Here is a 13,208-nt window from a genome sequence, read left to right as displayed (position 1 = left end):
GCACAGGACTCCAGTGTGAACAAGTACTTTAGCATTCATGATACACAGACGGAGCTGCTGACAGCCCATTCAGCAGGGCAAATGAAAAGGACACAACTGTACAGTGTTCTGCCCAGCTGCACTGTTTTCTGCTTCAGCCTAATAGAGAAGCTCCCCTCCGGTTTGCTCAACAGTAAGAGAAAGCTCAAATCGCACTGTAAAGCCTGAATCTCACCAACGGTAGATTCAATGGGTCTTGGATGTATTTGATATTCCGGTTGCTGAAATGTCAGATGGGATGCCAGAATGTTACACTTTCAGAATTGCAGGTTGAAAGAGTTTGTCATTCGATAATCCAATCTATACAATTCTCTTTAATCTCTTTTCCTAGTGGAGCCATTAAGTACACAGGAATGCTTGGCAGAGAAATGATGGAGTGTGATATATCTTATTTTGGGAGTTGACTTTCCTTTTTCATAACAATGAACATTATTTCCGCACATCACTTTTGAGACTGACACAAGAGATCTAGTAAAACTCCTGTTTAGAATAACTGTTAGGTCACTCTATAGCATTTCCTACACGCAGAAACAACTAACATCATTGTCTGGATAAAACCTTCAGATTTACAGCCAAGTGCTTTTTGAACTTCCTAAGCGTGCTGAAAGATTGATTTTAGTGGAAACAGGACCTGCTTGCAGCACTGACAAAAACACCTATTGGCTTTAATGGGAGCTKGACTAAGATGAAAAAGGGATAAGATGCAGAAGGCTGTGCCTCATACAACACTGGAGCTAAGATTTTCCTGGTGGAAGCAGAGGTTTTGAGTGGTTACGTTTCTGAGTTAGTCCACTGGAGCCTCCTAACAGTTTTCAAGCATGCTCATCACTCATCTTCTTGAAATCTGTACTCTTTAAGATGTCTCCTACAGTCACTAAGAAATAAGGGCATCTTCTTTGAAAGTTCTGGTCTATAATCAGATGTATCTGAGATATTTCAAAACATCTGCAAAATGCTTAATTGCACCTTTTGTTAATTTTGGCCTGTTGCTATGGGCAAGAACCARTTGTAGGCACCTGACTTTGATGAGAAATTTGGTAGAGGGAAGGTTGTTCATTGTTGTTGGGTGTAGGAGGTGGATGGCTCTCTCTTAACCCAAGCAAATGCATCTGCGTACACAGGGCTAACAACCTCACCTCACTCTAGGCTCTGTTCCAAGCCTACATGGCTAATACTGGTCAAGGGGGAAACCATGGTGTTGGAGCAAGGAGTATATTCACCCGTATTCAAGCCATACGGCAACAATATGGGCAGTATCTAGCTGTTGCTGCTCAGGTTCTGCTTTTTCACYCCTCTGCCGAGGCATGCTAAACAGGTGGATATCTCCATTCCAAATCCAAACTCCTGCAGTGAACACAGAGGCTCAAGGAACTAATTTTTGGATGGTGGAGGAGCTCCTGTGGTTATACYGATGCTGCCAATGGCAATTTGCCTAACGGTTGGCTCTAGAGGGGCTAATCTGGGAACTAGAGTCATGGCAGGCTGGGGGAATCCCTTCTCTCGGCTGGAAGCTGGGCAGGGGCTCTGCTGAGCTTCTTACTTCTGAAGCACACTTACAGCTGGCTTAATTATCTGTCTGTTCTGCTGGTGTTTGAAGTGAAGACATCCTCATGTGAGTTGTTCCTGAAATTCTTCTCTGCATCTCCACTTACACCTACAGAAGTAGAAATGGATCTTTCCACTTTGCACTAATGTGGCTTTGTATTATTCCTTGAGTAACAGCCGTATTCTTGCTGATTTATACGCTCCATGCTACCCCCTGCTTCTGACTCTGTAATCACTCCATGTCAGCATTTCCCATCTCTTTCAGAGGGCATTTCATGCATGGATTATATATTGATTTGGCCTTGTAATGATATATTTGCTTGCAGTATGTTATTTAGCTTCCAGTTATCTTTGTATACTGCAGAGAAATTCAGACAAGATTTGTTACTTAGTAAACAGGAAGGCAGGGTTGGAACCAAAGCCTTTTTATTCATATCAACTCCTTTAGCCTTTCTCTTCAAAAAATACCTTCTGTTTAAGAAAACCATGTGTGACAGGAGTAAAACAAGTGCAAAGTGATCCTGAATTTTCAGCTTGGGTTAGAAATTGCATACTGATTTTATTCCAGATTCTGGGTCTGAAAATTATCTTGTCTGGAAAAGTTTGATGAGGTTTTTACTGCCAAATATAAGCAAGTTCTTACCAAATCCGTTCCCTGTCTTGTGATCACCATGGAAAGATGGATCAGTCAGACCTGTTTTGTGTCCAGAGAAGCAGTTTATAACTTGAGGAAGATATCCTGGAAATAAAGAATTACAGCTTGGGAGTATGTCTTCCTTATCTGCATGAATTTACAACAGTCATTTGAACTGGCACTGATTTATAGTCTTTAAAATAATGTGGGGAATTTAGCTGAAGAGAACTAACAATATACAAAGATAATAGACTATGAAAAGAATAATTGGTTATGAAGTTATAGTGCTAGAGGTTTTCTCTTTCTTTGTGAATTGCTTTTGAGCCTAAGTTAAATTTTCTCTTCTGGGCATATAAAATAAGCAGCAGTTATTGCTCTGGTTTGAAAAAGTTTCCGGATTTCATTAAGGGTCCAAATCATCCTTCTGGAAAAAGAGAGCACAGGCCCTGTGTGCACGTCATACTGTGCATAGTGCTGTAGATCTGAAGTGATGCTTTGGCCTTGGCCCAGTTTTCCGATCTCCTTGCTATACTTTTTTTTTTTCCCCTTTAGATGCTTTCCATTACAGAAACCAGTATCATTCTAGGAGGTCCATTGACTTGTTGGACATCTCTAATACAGATTGCTGTGTAGGTCCTTTCCGGGCATCTAGAGAAAGGGTGGCCATTGTATACCAAGGCTGGAATTAACGTCAGCTGAGGCAAAGTGCTGTGAAGTTTCTGTTTCCCGTGCTTTCGGGACTGTTGCATAGCTATAAACAATGACTCAAGTAACAGACAGATAATTTACTATTCTGTTCACAAGCAGAGAGAAGAGGGAAGAGAAAGAAAGGACACTCTTGTTCAAAAATTACTCTGAAGCCTTTTCCTATCATCTTCATTGTTAGTTCCTCACGATTTCCTTCTATAAGTAATTATGAAGGAAAAAGGTCATAAATTATAACATAATTTGCCCCAATTAATGGTGAATGATCACCACAGTTTGCAGAATTGAGTGATTCAGCTGCAGTAATGGATTGTGGTGAAAATGAGTTTCTGTCACGTTATATAGTGTTCTGTTATTGTCTTTAGCTTAGCTCCTGCGATGCAAGAAAATCTCTTGGTTTTGCTTGCTTAGAAGCTGGATTCTCTCTTAGTTTGCCAAGCAAATTATGTGAATTGTCTCCTCAACACTATTACCAGGAATCCTGACAAAGTCCAAACTAGGAAATGGCTGGATTTCTCAGTCAGGGCTATCTTTACGGCAAAAACCCAGTATGGACTCATTACAGACAAATGCATTCACTATATCCTTCTCTAAGATCATGATCTTGTATATTAATTTTCAGGACTGCCAATTTCCCTTCTGTTTGACTGAGATCTGCAAAAGCCATTGATAAGAGTTTCTTTCCTGTCATACGACTAGAGTCTGTTTCCAGTTACCATCTTACGGTTTTATATGCAACAGATTATTGACTATTTAGAAGATAAGCTAAATAAATCTTTATAAAAATGTAATTCTTTTAATTGGGGGCATGTTTGAATTTGACTTCTTTTGACTTTTAATTGTGCAATTTAGCATGATAGTACTTTTGTTAAAAAGTGTGTGTGTTACTTGTCTCACTTTTTGACTCATTGTTCTCATTTTTATGTATTAACTGGCTGCTTTCACCCCAGCTATACTTACAGAAGCTGCAACTAGAAAGGCCTGAGAATTTTGAGGTATCACAGAGTCTTGTCCTTTTAGGAAATTCTAATATATTCTGTTAAATATAGGAGTTTGGTTAAAGGATGGGATAGTTGGTTTACTCTGTTTTGGAGCAATATTGAGTATCTGTGGCTTGAATAGAAAAGTATGCAGTCTGAATAAATTATAAGCATCGTCTCCCAGATGACACAAATTCTTTAACAGGAATCTCCTATGAACAGATAGTTCTCCAGACTGGAGAGCTCACAGATGAGCAAGTCTCTTTATGGCTTAATGACTGGCTTTCAACACACATCCTCTCACAATAAAATGCTGGTCTTGGCTTAAAGGAGGGCTTGGAATTCAGTCATCTGTGCCAGAAGAGCATGTGGCCAAGACCCGTTGTGGAGATGTATTTGAAATCTTGGCCAGTTGTCCTGTCTGGAGGAATGGATTTGACTAACAGCTAGAACAAGTCTTGTGTGAGGCCTGTGTTCCTTCGTAGGAAAGTAGGATGAAGGATGAAGTTCATCTAGTCATTAATATCTTCATATAACATTTCTCTGTCACCTATTGCCATTTTTTCCCATTTTCAATGTGAATTTCTTTTAAATTTCTATAGACACATTGTTGGTTAACTGACCTGGCTTACCAACATGGAGTCCGTCAAGCTCAGTATTTCCAGAGTGGGAAACTATAGTGCAAGTAATGCGTCTCCTCTTTAGGAATATTGGTTTTGGTCTAGATGTGACCCTTTCGTTCTGATTTACTGGGGGCAATGGGAGGGAGTCTTTCTTTTCTGAAGCAGTCTTTGATTTTTAGCTAAGCTCTGAACATCACTGGCTGCCAACTTCCTCTCCATACCCTACTTAACACCTCACACGCAGCCCTATGGGACAAGCACTTTAAATGTAAGACGTAATTAGGTTTCAGCACTGCATTACCTCTGAGTCTCACCTGAGCAGAGACCAACAACTGCCAGATTTTAGAGAGTAGCTTTTCCTATTGAGGACAATATCATCAACCTCATTTCACTGAAAATCACAGAGAATTGGGGCATATGTCTTAAAAGTTGAAGGTGATGGTTTTGGTAACCAAGTGTTCTTGCTTCACCTGCAAAAAACATTTTATAAAAGACCTGTATTTGCTGCCCCACCCTACAACTCCTTTTTGCAACTGTCTTGGCAGCTTTCAGGCTTGTAGATAGAGAAATTACATGCTCCAGTACCCAGGCGATTAAGTAAGTGGTTTCATGTTTTATTTTCAAATCTGCCGACTTTCAGAGCTATTATTGCTTTGAAATTTGGTGCAGTCATTGTCAGATGTAGGGGAGGCTTAAGGAGGAAGAGATCTGGGCTAACACCCACTCTGCGTTTAAATGTTACTTCTACCACCAAGATAACTTGTGGTATTACTCTTTACTTTCAGAAGGTCAATACTTGATATGGTGGGAATTTTAGATCTAATGAAATGTCTGAATGCTCAGAAGTTGGAGAATGTATAAATAGACTCCTGGGACAAGCGTCTTTTTAAAGTGTTTAGTAAAAACGCCTGTAAACATCTGCARTGTGGAGGATAAGTGAATGACTGATTCAGTTCTGCTTTTTGTCAGGGTGGGCAGTTCAGTGCATCACATAGGGTGCTACGTAAGGACTCAGGGGCTTATCCTGAGCCTGCGATAACCCCATGCATGACCCTAGTTCCTGAGGTACTTTGCTTTCCTCTGCCATATTCCTTCACCCACACAGTCAAGGAAGAGCAGAGCTCAAATGTAGGCTGTGTTTACCTTTTGGATGTGTTTGCACAGTGCTGAACGCTACTGGCTGGGACCTATGGACTCCAAGTTAATCATGGGCATTTTTCCCTCCAGATGAGGGGTCACAGTAGTGCTGTGCTCTCTATTTAAGGGCTATTATTTTCATACTCCTTAAACGGCCTCACTTCTGAGTGCAGCCCCTGTAAAAGCACTTTGCCTCAGGCCAAGACGGCACAAAGCGCGCCGTTCTCCATGGAGCAGCTGCTCCAAGAAATGAGTGTTCCTGATCAAGGATGTCCATGTTGACAGCTCAAGGATGACTCAGACAAGCTGGTTTTCTCTCTGAACCCAGTATTCTCCCCTCTTAGTTCTCAGCGACTCAGTTAATGTTTGACTGGATGGTGGGGTGCACCTGAAGGTTTTTGCTAGCTCCAGAAGGGCCAGGAGGCCAACTCAGAGTAGCCTTCTGCAAAAACAGTGCTGGAAACGTTCTGCTGTTAGGCCTGATCGTAAGTTAGTTCACACCCAGCAAAGTTCAAGCAGTCAGCAGACTAATTGCTCAAGACTTTACTTGGCAGCAGTGCTAAATGAGCAGCACTTCACTATTTTCTCAGTTTTTCAGAGCTGGACATGCTTTCTTTTAAGAATGGCTTTACATCTTGTCTTTCAGCCTTTTTATTTCCCTTTGAGCACACTGTACAGAGAAAACACCCACTTATGACTGATGGTAATAAATTTTCTTGGCCAGCGAAAAGACAGACTGCTGCTTCCAGGCTCTTGGCCTGCTCTCGGGAGGTGAGGAGATACTGTTATCCCCAACATGTGGGTGAGCCGAGATACAGGAAGAGCGAATGATTTGCATTTGATCACACATTAAGTCTGTGGCCAGGATTCAAAAGCAAAAGTTTCAGGCTAACCCTCATAACTATTATTGTTCCTTATCTTGTGACCATCAAAGAAAATGTGAGAACTTCCTGGAGACCAGAACTGGCACAGCAAGACCCTGCGCAGAGCTGGGCAATGCTGAGAGGAAATCTTGTATGTTGGGCCACCTGCAGCTTTTATTAGCTTCACTGTGACACAGGTTACTTCATTTCCAAGCATTCAGAGGGGACTAGGCCAAGAAAGAGATGATTTCCTTCTGAGGAGTCAAATGTAAGCTGTGAGATCGCTGTTAATTTCTGGAGAGCTATCTTATATGAGCTACAAAAAGGGGATGGGACCTCTGCTGATGTCTGGGGATCTCTACCATGTTTCTTTCATTTTTGCAGAAGAATAGGTAAATGAAAGATTAGAAGCATTCTGTATTCATAAGGCAGTAACAGTATCCTGGGCTAAATGAATTTATAAGCAAGTTTTGCATAGGATATACATCTCGAGGCTTTGAGCCAAGGAATTGTCCATGATGACTTTATTACCAGATTAACATAGTATGCCTGCATGTTACTGTTAGCAGGCAGATAAGCAGTCTCCTTTTTCTCATCCTAAAATAATATAATAAGAGAAGAACAAAAAATGAAATGGGCTTTCAATACCAATTTAATCTACAGCTACGAATAGTTCTGCACAACAGCTGTAACTGTGTGCTTGTTTCCTAGTATCCCTGAAGCCTCTCTACAACTGTGTGTGTTTGTCTTAACACCAATTTCCTGCCTTAACTGTCTTGGTTTGCTTTTACATTTAACTCAGCCCTGAGTTTTCTGGATTTCTGTAGGCTGTCTGGAATAATTACAATTTCCAGAAAAATGCTACTTTTGCCTCCAGATATCTGAAGGGTACTCAATCTAAACTCCAATTTAATGTTATTTTTGCTGGGAATTCAGTAGTAAGCATTCAACATCTTGCACTGTAAGCGGCAAGGCAGATCCATTTCTTCATATAAGGAGTTAAAATAATTCGCAGAGAAACTGAGGAAAGTCATATGGAAATGTGGAACTAAAGTATGATTTTGGTAGGATAAATCTACAGTTCTCTTATAACTGCATGGAGTTGCTCCTACCAGCGCTGGCATTACCAAGAACAGGACTTAACCTGGAGTCTAAACCTAACAGCAACTGGGAAGGCTCTGTTTTCCCTTCAGCCCACAGCGTTTCATTGCCTAACATCCTCCTTCAGGTAATGAGACTTGTTTGGCAGGTTGTGAACTCAGCTGTACTGGCTAGTTTTTTCAAAACACGGCCTTTGCAGTACTGAGCACAATTGGGATGAAAATTAGGGCTGTTTGAGACCTACCTCGTTGCTATGAGACTGGGGTTTGGAACAACACCATTTCCACAGAGGGGCACAAGGATTAGCTTTTCCAGGGCAGACTTTTATTCTTCAGGGAAACATTGCCTTCGTATCAGACAAAACCATCCCCCTGCTCCAAGGGCAGCTGTTCCCGACTCTGTCCATCCCCTGCGTCAGGGTCTGCTGCCAGCGTCTGCCTTTGTCGTTAGGCCTTGAAGAGGCCGCCTGGYGCCGCAGCCCCCGGCTCGCAAGGCACCCGTCTCTGCTTGAAGCACCCTGAGAGAAAGCAAGCTCTAAGCCTGCAAGTATAAATACTGTATTCCTTTTTTTTTTTTTCCTTTTTTTATTTGCATCCTTAGATTAGGATGACTCAGACAGCACAAGCTGTGATTACATGCTGGAAAAATATTAGCTGGAAGACAGTGAGCCCCAAGCAGTCGTACCTTCTTGCTGTATTTTTCAGAGTTCCCATGATGGCTTATGAAGACAAGCCAGAAATGGTTTGTTTGATGGAGCAGCAACCTTGCCTTGCTCTACTACAGGTTTCTAAAATCTCCAGGCAGATTTCATCATCACGGGTGAGACCTTGACTGGGGTTGGAGTGGAAAGGTTTGGCAATTGCCTGGCATTAAATAGCCCTGTGATTGAAGGGGCCCTGAAAGGAGTTCCTTGTGAGTGAATGTGTCCTAAGCAGTGCAATTAGCATTTGCTGCTGCATTTGCCTTTGCTTTACACCTGAATACATAAATAGAACCAGAGAACAGAAGTACATCTCTCACCGCTGTAACAGCCATAATCGGCCTGATGTTACATTGACCACGATGCTCCTTAATGATGGAAACCAGACACGCACCTTCCAAATCAACAATTTTACACTTAGCTAAAAATGCTAACATTTAGATTTAATTAAACACCCTTGTTTGTCCTTGTTGGAAGGGGATGGGAGATGGGGAGGGCCCACAGTAACAGTGTAAGGCTTGCTGTAAGTTGGTCTGGCAGGTCTACCCTTGCAAACAGGCACCTCCAGCTTGTGAAACCAGCACAGAAAGGCCAAGTGTGCAAAACTGGCTAACAGTTTGGAAAGTTCCTCCAAACTGATTAACTTAGTACATCTGCAAATGCTGGCAGTGCTCCCGGCCTTTGTTCTCAGCCCACTTTTCCTGTAAGCTCTTCTGTATTATCCCTTCGGTTGCCATCAGACATTCACATCATCTCCCAAAGGTGTAAGGCAGGAGGAGGCAAAGCCCAGATCCAGGCTGGGTGGTCAGCACTGACACAGTCGTATCGTGTGTCATGGGGGAATGCTTCATGGCAATTGTGGTTAATGGGGGCAAACATTCCCTAGCTTTACCCTCAGGAAACCTGTGTTTCACGTAAAGCTGTTAGCTAGTGCTCCTTCAAATCCTTTCTGAGGCTCAAGGCAGCCATAATACTGGGATCTATGGAGCAGCACTCGGGTAGAGCATACACTTGACCAGTGGCAACCAGAAACTTGGATCTCACAATAAGGTATTGATGTTACTGTCTTTCTTTCTCCCCAGCGCAAGCTTTTTCTTCCACTTACTGCATTTTGTTTTTTACTTTGGGGCTGAACTTTCAGCTGCTAYGAAAAAATATCTGTGGGGCAACCTCCCTCTGTCTCATATTAGCTGATGTGGCCTGTAACACCCCAAAACTATTGGCAAGGAGCCATTCTTAAACCTGAGAAACAAGGTGCTTCAACAACCCTTATCCGTCCAAATGTGGGTCCTCCTGCAGGAAAGGGGAACCCGCTGACCAGCATCAACGCAGTTTGAAAGGAGGGTACAGCTTTGCAAGATGGGGCATTGCCAAAGCTTTCGTGCAGATCTGTTGCTGGGTAGAGAAGCGTAAATCAGTGTCCCCTCTGGCCCTGGCATCAGAAAAGTGCAGGTTTTTTGGAAGGGAAATTATGGGGGACACAACAAAGACTTGGAGGATCTTGTGTCAACACTGGAGAAAGCTAATCCATACCAAAACAGGTTTCAAGAGTTTTTCTGCTCCTAGAGCAGCTTGTTTCTTTCATATTCGTAACAGTGGGGCTCAGATTCATGATTAAGACCTGGGGGAATTATCATAAGAGAAACTTGCTAATCCTTACAACACTAAGGTTTTACAGACAGACAGCTAGAGGCATTCTTAAGTTACATATATTCACATGTGTCTATGTACAGCAAGTTGGCTATGTCTCTAATGCAATAATTTGCAGCTTTCGAATAGTTAATATAGATTCGGCTTGTGGACTCATAAATTTTAGTTTAACACGCAATTCGACTCTGAGAAGTGTCTATATAAAAATAGCACCTTCCTACTGGAATGATCTGCTATCTATGTGTAATCGTATGCAGATCTGATTAATTTGCTGACTAAATTAAGGAGAACAGTTTTGAAAAATGGGTGCCTAAAGTTAGGCACTTGCTATTTAGATACCTAAATATGCAGTAAATTTTTAAGTGGTACTTAAGTCTTGTCACTTCAACTTGCCCTCGGAGCAGCTTTTAAAAATCATATTACCTTTCTGGAGCCCTGAAGCGTAGAATTAGATAAGTGGGTTTGAAAATATTGTCTTAATTTTCATTTGTTATAATCTCTGTTGAAGCTGGAAATCCATTGTAGCTCTGGGAGTGGGTGAGCTGAATTCTTTTTGGTTCCTCTTGCAATTGTACAAGCCAGAAAGATGACAACTTAACTTTGAGATCCCAGCATGGGTTTTTAGACCTGGTAGTTGGAAAAACAAACATCTTTTTACTTGTAAACTGAGTGCATTTGATCTGGAAATCATTGAGCTGCAATAAACATGAACTCCATGATCCTATTTTTGTGGAGTCAGTTTTCGGAATAGAACCACACTTAACAAAACAATCATTATAATTGAATAGCAGTGCTTGTGAAAAGTGCTGGATTGAAAACACTGATGACAGAAGCCTTCTGTTTATCCCTGGAACAGCAGTGACAGTGGTAGTAGAAGCTTACAACACACCATTCCTCAAACAATCGACACCAAAGGAACTAACTGGTGTTACAGCCTCCAATAACGCTGTTCTGCTGGGTACCTCTTTTCTAGCTGYGGCAAATGCTCCTGAGCTAGCAGTAGTGGAAGTGGTTGCATAGCCACGTTTCTGAGCAGGCTGCTGTGAGTTAGGACTCCTCAACTTACCAGCACTTTTGCAGCTACACTATTGCTAAAAAATGTTTAGAAGTGTAGGGGCGAGAAGGTAGCTCAGCTGCTGTTGCTTATTTAGTCTCCACACACATGCTCACTGCTGTTTTGCTCACTGCTGTTTTGTCAATTAATTCTGGCTGAGTAGAGCCTGGACTTTTCCCCCCCGTTTTTTTTTATGCGGACATCTGTCTGTTGRACATCAAAGTGTAGTCTTTCAAAGCCACAAAGTCATATGACTTACAGAACACTTAAGAGATGATCTATACAAATGCAGGCAGGCTCAGTTCTGGAGAATGCATTCTTCTAATGTGATGCGCTAAAATAGCTCTTTGTATTCAGGCAATAATAAAGGTTCATTTAAAAGTATTAGCTATCATCAGGGCTTGACCTCTTAGGAAAGTATTCTTTACTGAGGGGTTTAAAGTGGATTTGGAAAGATAATTATTCTTGTCCTAGGGTAGAATCTGGGCAATTTATGTGCTCAGCTGACTTGTCATTTTGGCTTCAATGGATATTTATTCCCATAATGTAGGATTTTTGTGCACGGCTGTGTTGTGCGGGCTGAAAATGATGGTAATGGATGGATTAGATACGTGCAGACAGTGATACTGCTCAGGGTGACACATTCTTAATTGTCAGTAGTCTTATAGCAGTCAGTGTGCTTAGTACTGTAGCTCTTTAGTACAGGGGAAGAAGAGACTGTTTATCTCCTTTTTTCCCCTCTTTGTGTATGAGTTCACAAAACATTTCCAAAGAAACGTTTCATGGCAATGAGAGGGTTGTTTATCTATATCATTAAAGCCAATAAATATACCACTTGGAAAACTGAATTTTGTCCTTTCTCCAGCATGGTGAATTTCTTTCCATAATATTTTAATAGGCATTATTTATTCACATGCACATTATTATTGCTTTATCCTGTAGCTTTCATGAGTAGTCAGTCTCATGTATCTCGACTTTCTGGAGTTAATATATGCCTTGCTATAAATGGATATTGCGACATATGATATGGCTTGCCAGAAGCTGGTAGAGATGGTAGACATATTTTCATGGGCTGCATTTTCATCAGATCACAAATTTTAAGCAGGCGTTGTCAAGAGGATCAAGAAAAATATGGGTGGTTCAGGAGGCATCACCAGTGACTTACAAATGGGCTTCCTTCTGGCCCACTCAGTTCCAGGTAATATCCCCCAATCCTGCTAGTGGGCAGTGGGCCAATTCCTGTGGTGGGACGCACTGGATGAGATGTAAAACACAGGTAGGTGGGTTCATGAATGATCCCGGGGCACTTTCCTTAGGAATGGGAGTTCTGGTCGGAAGGTCCTAGCCACCTTTCCAGCACATGTAGTTATAAAGCTCCTGCCTAAAATCCCTCTTTGCTACATCAGCTAATGTAGTTATTTTTACCTTCCTACCTTAAATCTCTTCCATAATAACAATTTTTAGCATATTGCTTCCCTGTGTGGTTAAGTAGGGTCTGCTTTYTATCTATGTACTTAGGGATCCTTGGCCATGGGATGCTGTATAAATAGCTGCAGTCAGTGTTTGAATGGGTGCATGTCTCTGCACCTATGCTTTTGCTGCTTCTTGCACTGGGGGACTGAGACACTGTGAATCCAGCGTGTGTGTCCCCAGGCCAGAACGGGAAGGGAAGAGAGAGAGCGTACTGGGCTCTGCAGTAAATCTCTCTAGGTATCGGCATCAAGAGGGTGGAGAATGGAGTGTGGTGAACTAAGTATTATCATATCCCAGGTGCTGACTGCTGTTGGAGGGGCCGAAGTCTGAAACCGGCATTGCAGCCCTTTTGGGAGATGAGTCAGGTTCTCCTTTTGCTGTCCTGAAGGGGCAGGTCTCTTTCTTTGCCYTTCTCTAGTCTCTTCAGGCTGGTGTGAGCCCTCAGCGGCTGTGGGGACAGCAGTCATCCACCCCAGGGCCAGCAAGGGCTGGAGCTGGGACTGGCCTCCCTGCAGGCTAAGGTGGGCCAGGAGGGGACGGCAACCTCTRTCCCCAGCACCAGCCCTTCTCCCTCACCATATTGATCCTGCATGGCCAATACAGCCCCTGGCCAAAGGTGGCCCAGTCAGTGGCAGGACGGGCCATGAGATCTGGGCTCTGCCATCATGCWGTCGCCAGCAAAAAGGGGACGCGCCATGACCAAT

Source organism: Apteryx rowi, unplaced genomic scaffold, assembly GCF_003343035.1.
Source record: "Apteryx rowi isolate R43461 unplaced genomic scaffold, aptRow1 scaffold_57, whole genome shotgun sequence".
Taxonomy (NCBI): Eukaryota; Metazoa; Chordata; class Aves; order Apterygiformes; family Apterygidae; genus Apteryx; species Apteryx rowi.
This window is presented reverse-complemented; position numbering follows the sequence as displayed.